We start from the raw sequence: 7,853 nt of genomic DNA on the forward strand, positions 1-7,853 counted from the left end.
TCTGGGAGGGAGAGGTCAGGGCTCTGAGTTTGTGGAGGAAGGGGGGGATTGTGTTAGCAGGGCCTGATCCTGCACACTGTACCTTGTGCTGGTGGGGCATGGACCCCCATCCGCTGCCTGGGCAGCTGGTGGGCTGGGGACCCTCAGAGGGGTACACACCTTCCCATCATCTCCGAAGGTGAGCGCAGCAGGGAGATGGCTGGATACACGCCAGGGAGCCACTCTCGCCTGCCCTGCTCAGGGAAGGAGCCTTTGTGTGTGCAGGGCGCCCAGCTCTCCTCCTGCCCCTCTGCCCCTGGGCGAGGGGTAACAATGCACTAAGGCTTTGCCCAGTGCCAGCGTGCACCCCTGATACCCCCAAATAGCAAGGGTTAATGCAGCCGGACGGCGAGCAGGAGGGAGGGCTGGGCTGCTTGTAAGAACTGTGTTAGATTCCTCTTTGGAAAAGTTCACTGTTGCTTAGGGCATGCCAGAAAACAAGGGGAATTTTGCCATGTGAAGTCCAATTTGCACGTTTTAGCTCATTCTTCTGCCTCTTGCCCTGCACGAAGTGAGGAGGGAGAAGGGGAAAAAAAAAAAAACCCAAAACCACTTTGCAGTGCTCATCCTCTGTCCTGGGCAGCTTGGGGTTTGTTGTCTTTTGTTCCACCGCTGCATTCCTAAGGGTTAGAGCTCTCCCGGCCATGGTCCTTCGCACTTGCCTCCCTCAGTGCTCATTCATTGCTAGGAGTGGGGAAGCTGGAAGCATGGTGAAGGGAATCTCCAAAATTGCAGTTTGCAGCCCCATGGCCCGCCCAGGCAGCTGTGCACAGGGATGTTACACCTGGAGCAGAAGGACAAGCTTGAGCCCAGCTGGGAGGAATGGCTGAGCGAAGGGGTGGGAGTTCACTCACAAGCATAGGGTTATCTACCAGGGGAGTGGGAAATTAAAATGGATCAGCGAATTCTGGGTGAGGTTTACATGCGATTCAAGTCAAACCCCCCCCCCCCTTCCACATATGCACACGCTCCTCCAAAGCCTCATACTCCCCGCGTTTCTGTTTAGATCAGTCATCCATGCAGCTGCATTGCATGGATTTTGCCACTAGAATGCACCCTTATCTATGGTAAGAGGACGGATGGTTGCTTAAAAGCATTAACTCCTTCTCCAAAATTTTCAAGCTTAAGGCTTTTTTTACACCTTTCAGGTGTTCCTTGTTTTACTGCCTTCCTGCCCCACATGGACGCTGTAGTAAAGATCAACTCCCTCCTGTCCTCCCCTCCCTTTTCAAAAAATAAATCCACATTTCTAATCTTTTTTTTTTTTGCTTTTCTTTCTACCAAGAGGTTTTCCAGAGGTTTTATTTAATGCCACCTGAATCTCTGCTTAGATCGCAGTTAACTGCCAAAAAATAGGCACCCTTAAGGTAAGAAAAGCCACCCCCTAGGATTTTATCTAGAAGTGTTTTTAAATGGTTTCTCCAGTTGACACTTATGACTTTTACAGCATATCAATTGCATCCTGCCGCTCATTTTTGTGAGAATCTGCTGCTGGTCTCAATGGGTGCTTTGCAGAAAATAGCACTGGGCAGAGAGCAAACACTGTTCACCTGGAGATCTGGAAGCACTCTGTGAGAGGGCTTAGGGCAGGAGAGAATTTGCTTTCCTCATTCTCTCCTCCACCCCTTAAGAAACAGCGTGCCCCGTATATTATTACCTGGTATGGAGAGAGCGAGAGTACCTAGAGGGGCGGAGGGGAGGTTTCACTCCCACTCCAACCTGCGAGACACAAAATGGTGAGGCATGTAGAGAACTGCCTGCATCGAGCCCAGCTGCAAGCCCTGGCATTGGGCTTGGGCACAGCTGGATCGCCATAGGGCAGAGATCCTGCAAGGGATCCCTGAGGAAGCTGCTTTAATTTAGGTTTGCCCAGGAACTTTCTCCTGGGCTTTAATGGAAGCCAAAATCCAGGTGGTGTGAAGTTGTCTAGCGGCCACCCTCATTTCAGTCCTACGCTGTGCTGTGAGGACCTTCATCCACGAAAGCATGCCTGGAAACTGAGTCATGTCCTCAAACATAACACAACAAGGTTTTAGCCATGAGATGTGCCCTGATGGTGGGTTTTCCCCCACATTATGAAAGTAGTCTCAGCGCTGCAGATCTTGGGGCTACCACCTGCATTGAACCACAGAGCCCAGCAGTCAGGATGGAGTTGCAGATGAACACCTAGTCCGTGCTCTTCACGAGGGGTATTTTTTTGGCATCTTTTGCTGACAGTCCAAAAAATCCCCACTACCCTGGGAAAGCAATGGGGCAGTGTGCAGCGTACGGCTGGTCATGCGCTGTAGGAGAGCCTGCAGCTAATGAAGATCACGTTTCTCCTGGCTTGTGCTCTTCCAACGGAGATCACAATCATGTTTTATGTTTATAAGACATGCTTTCTTATTTTGGAGCAGTGAACAGAGAGCGTTTAGAGGAAACCAAGGTTTCTATTAGCGTCTTCTAATATACTTCATTGCTATAGGCTCCATGTGTTACATATGGCTCTGTTGCAAAAAAAGAAATAGCTATTTGGAAAGCAGTTACTGTTCTTTACATCTCAGATACGTCACACTTCATTACGATACTCTCTGTAATGTGCAGAAGCACTGACTTTCCTGGGTATGATAAAGAGGATGTAACATATGCTTTAATCGGTTTGGACTAATCTGTGTGTTTTGGAGGCACTTAGAACATCAAACAAGTTCAGGCAATCTAGAAAGATTAAGAGCTGAATCACAGATACAAGAGTGAGATTTTTTTTTTTCTCCCTCCAAAACCACTGTCCAGTTTGTGTAGATCTGAAATTCACTAGCAAAATAATGCTTATACAGAATAATGTTGGGGTTTTTTTTTCATGTGCAAGTATAAAAAACACCAACAGGTTGTGAAATCAGAGGCCTGAAGCATCGTTATGAAAAATAGCCAATATTTCATTCTTGGAGGGAAAAATAACAAGTGACAATAGTGGAACTGATGGACAAGTCTGAGACAGCAAGTGCAGAAAGGGAAGATGGGCAACAGCAGGCAGTGCAGATATTGACAAGATATTTCACTTTGCATGGAGACCGGGTTGAGTGTCAGCAGTAAAATGTGATTTCTTCCCAAGATATTTGTTGTTCCCTTGGACAGTGCCTTCTTACTTGCGATGGTAACCCCAACAAGCGTTCACAGCTTCATGCTGGGAGCCCCTTTCCAGCAGGCAGGAGCAGCCTGTCCTGCAGCGGTGGGTGTAGTAGAGCTAGCGAGGGCTAGGTGGCATACTGGATACATTGGAGAGTCACCTCCAAGGACTTCCACATCCAGCAAGGGCTAGGCTGAATGAAATTATCTCTTTGCAAGCAGCTTTCTGTGTCATTAAAAAAACAAAGCAACCAATGCTTCCAGTGAAGACAGCATCAATGTTTTGCTTTCTAACATGCCTCATGGGGGTATCAATTTTAAACCGCATGTAGAAATGGAGTCTCCCCTCACCAGATCAGTGCCTGGGTGTTCTGTGGGGCTGCGTTGGCTCTGTTTCACATTATCAAGCCTTGGCTGCCAAGATTTCCAGCAGTGACTGGTAACTGGGGTGCCTCCATCTCCCCATGACCCACCCAAGTCGGCTTGCAAGGTGGAGGGATTCAGTAAGCTAGGGACATCAGATCCTGAGCATCAGGAGGTCCTCAGAGTCTTTCACAACGACCGAAGCATAAAGGCTGTACTGGATGTTTAAATGATAGAGGCAGAAATGGCTCAGGGGACAAATTCCTCTTGCCTGAGCACAGACAAAATTAGTTTCTTCTGCTAACGGGGAAAAGGCAGATGTTTGATCATGAGCAGACAACAGAGGTTCTCCTTTGCACCTTCCTGGACGGAGCGGAGAGCAGGCGGCTCTCGAAGGAGCTGAGAGCAGTCCCTGACTGTGGGGCGAGCGGCTCCGCATCCCTCCCAGCACACGTGCGTGGCCCAGCCACGAGTGGGTGCTGCGACTCTCCCACCCCCCCATCCACACGCACCACGGGCACGGGTCTGCATTCGGAGTCATGAGTTGTGCTGCCCTGGGGCATCGGGAAAGTGTAGTCTGGCTCTGGGGAGGAGGCTGGCTCCCTTCCAGAGACTCTGGATGACCAGGGATCAGTTGCAAAAGCAGCTTCAGTTTCCCCTGTCTGTGCAATGGGGCTGATGAGGCTTCTGTATCTCGGAGGGGACTGGGTGGGTTTAAAGGGCTGTCTTTGAAAGTGTTTGGAGATCTTGTTGAGGCGCTCTGCAAGCTGGAAATATCCCTGTGATTTGCTCGCTTTCCACCTCCACCTTCCCCCGCTCCATGCTGCCCACATTCTTTTTTTGTTATTAATTGTTTTAGATTCAGACAATGCCTCTCCTTTGGCCTCAGGCAGACGCACTGGCTGAATCACTAAAACACTTTAACACACATCTGCTGAGGCAGCAAAAAACGGTATCTCTCTCTTTTTTTCTCTCTTTTTCTCTGTCTCTCCAGTATCACAGTCAAAAGGTGACCAAGACACAAAGTAGATCTGGAATTGGATGAAAAGGGAAAGTGCTCCCAGCTGAAGTGCAGAAAACACCTGCATCTAATAAAAACAAATGAGAAACATCATCAAAAAACAGAAGAAAAAGTGGTATAAATAAAAGGAAGAGTATAAATTCAGATGGTCTCTGGGAAACTTGAACAGATGCCCCAGCCTGCTTGTCTTCTGGAGGTATTGTCTAATTATTTACCTTGTAGTGCAATGAAATACAGGGGGTTACCGTGTCTCTCTGGCATAGACTAAGGAGCTTTAGAAACCTTGCTCAGCATATGGGTGCCATGGTGATGGGTGATCCAGAAATACAATAGATTGTTGCTGTGGTAGGAGAGGGGCATCTCCTGGAAGAAGCAGTTGTCCTCAGAAGGATGCTTCTTTCTTCTCTGTTTTGCAGGTTCTGCTGTGAGCATTAGGATGATGATTTAGTGAGAAAATACACTTGGAATTGACTGAGAATCCAGAGATCCCTTACAAGGTGTGCTGGGTGTGAGGTGGGATACCCTTTGCCTCTGTGATCAAGTACCTGCTGCCTGGCCCTGTGAACTGGCAGTAAGCAGTGCTTTATCTGGAAGAGATCATAGAATCATGGAATGGTTTGGGGTGGAAGGGACCTCAAAGATCATTTAGTTCCAACCCCCCTGCCATGGGCAGGGACACCCTCCACTAGACCAAGTTGTTCAAAGCCCCATCCAACCTGGCCTTGAACACTTCCAGGGATGGGGCATCCACAACTTCTCTGAGCAGCCTGTTCCAGTGTCTCACCACCCTCACAGTGAAGAATTTCTTCCTTATGTCTCATCTAAATCTACCCTTCTTCAGCTTAAGGCCATTACCCCTTGTCCTGTCACTCCATGCCCTTGTAAACAGTCCCTCTCCATCTTTCCTGTAGGCCCCTTTAGGTACTGGAAGGCTGCTAGAAGGTCTCCCTGGAGCCTTCTCTTCTCCAAGCTGAATAACCCCAGCCCTCTTAGCCTGTCTTCATGGGAGAGGTGCTCCAGCCCTCTGATCATCTTCGTGGCCCTCCTCTGGACTTGCTCCAACAGGTCCATGTCCTTCTTATGTTGGGGGCCCCAGAACTGAACACAGTGCTCCAAGTGGGGTCTCACGAGAGCAGAGGGGGAGAATCGTCTCCCTCGACCTGCTGGTCACGCTTCTTTTGATGCAGCCCAGGATACAGTTGGCTTTCTGGGCTGCAAGCGCACATTGCTGGGTCATGTTGAGCTCCTAATCAGCCAACACCCCAAGTCCTTCTCCTCAGGGCTGCTCTCAATCCATTCTCTGCCCAGCCTGTAGTTGTGCTTGGGATTGCCCTGACCCATGTGCAGGACCTTGCACTTGGCCTTGTTGAACTTCATGCGGTTCACACGGGCCCACGTCTCAGGCCTGTTCAGGTCCCTCTGGATGGCATCCCTTCCCTCCAGTGTATTGACTGCACCATGCAGCTTGGTGTCATCACCAAACTTGCTGAGGGTGCACTTGATCCCACTGTCCATGTCTCCCGCAAAGATGTTAAACAGCAACAGTCCCAATACTGACCGACCCCTGAGGAATGCCACGCATCGCTGGTCTCCACCTGGACATCAAGCTGTTGACCACAACTCTTTGAGTGCGACCATCCAGCCAATTCCTTACCCATCAAGTGTCCATCCATCAAATCCATGTCTCTCCAATTTAGAGACAAGGATGTCATGCGGGACAGTGTCAAATGCTTTGCCCAAGTCCAGGTAGATGATGTCAGTTGTTCTTCCCTTCTCTGCCAACACTGTAACCCCATCATAGAAGGGTATCAAATTTGTTGGGCACAATTTGCCCCTAGTGAAGCCATGTTGACTGTCACCAATCACCTCCTTCTTTTCCATGTGCCTTAGCATAGTTTCCAGGAGAATCTGCTCCATGATCTTGCTGGGCACAGAGGTGAGACCGACCAGCCTGTACTTCCCTGGGTCTTTCTTTTTTCCCTTTTTAAAAATGGGGTTATGTTTCCCCTTTGCCAGTCAGTGGGAACTTCATTGGACTGCCACGGCTTCTCAAATATGATGGATAGTGGCTTAGCAACTTCATTCGCCAGTTCCCTCAGGACCTGTGGATGCATCTCATCAGGTCCCATGGACTTGTGCACCTTCATGTTCCTTAGATGGTCTTGAACCTCATATTCTCCTACAGTGGGTGGTTCTTCATTCTCCCAGTCCCTGCCTTTGCCTTTTATGACTTGGGCGGTGTGGCTAGAGCACTTGCTGGTGAAGTGCAAAAAAAGGCAAAAAAAGTCGTTGACTACCTCAGCCTTCTCCATATCCTGAGTAATCAGATGACTCCTGACTGTGGCCATCAGCTCCCTCCAAGCCGCTGTGCACGTTCATTCCTGAACCTTTGCATAGCGCCTGAGGAGTTGGCATAAAAATAACCTCCTGGGCCCTGCTGATTTTTTCTTTTTTCATCTTTCAAGCACTCTGGATTCCCTCCTGCTCTATGCATGAGCCAAGATGCATTTCGGATTTTAATTTCCTTTTGCATTGCCACTTGTCTGGAAATGTTCTTGTCTGAATCAATATCACCACCTGGAACACCCCAAAACCCCTCTCCAAAGGGCAGGGAGGTGTAATTTTCATGGAGAGCCCCATGGGGGGGTGTCTGGCTGCACTGTTGACAGGAGTATGGATGGTTTGGAGGCTTTCTGGAGGTGAGGAGATGTGACCTCTACAGCCTGACTCTGAACAGCTCTCAGAAACCAGGCTGTCTCTTTTGCTGAGGTGCCATAGAAATTCCCAGGAACATCCAAACTTCTCTGGGATGTGGGGATGGGAAGAACTGGCTGTTCCAATTTATAATCCTTTTGACTAGGGAAAACTCTCCTTTCTCCTCCCTTTGGCTGTCACATCTTGATTTCTTGCAGAGTTTTCTGTGGTGGGATGCCTGTGTACAGCCTCCTTCATTAAATACCTACAATGAGTAGAGCAGTCACGTCATTCAAGGGACAATTAAGATCCTCACCGATCTAATCCAGGTTGCAGCTTAGACCCTCAGCTTCCCTGTTGTGAAAGGAAAATATCCTGTCTCCATCCCATCCCAAACACATGCATGGAGCCTCATCCCAGAAGGTCTGCAGAGCACTGTAAGGTCAGGAATGCGTGCAGCATTTTGGGGTCCTGCTGAGACACTGGGGACAACAGCTTCTGTGATGGGGACGCAGGCTCATGCAAGACTGGCTGGAGATGGACCCAAACCAGAGGGGCTCTCAAACACCACTTGGATACATCCTTTTCTTAGCCACCATGGCCTGGATGTGGGCTCATGATTATATCCCTGAAG

The sequence above is a fragment of the Grus americana genome, chromosome 6, assembly GCF_028858705.1.
Source record: "Grus americana isolate bGruAme1 chromosome 6, bGruAme1.mat, whole genome shotgun sequence".
Classification (NCBI taxonomy): Eukaryota; Metazoa; Chordata; class Aves; order Gruiformes; family Gruidae; genus Grus; species Grus americana.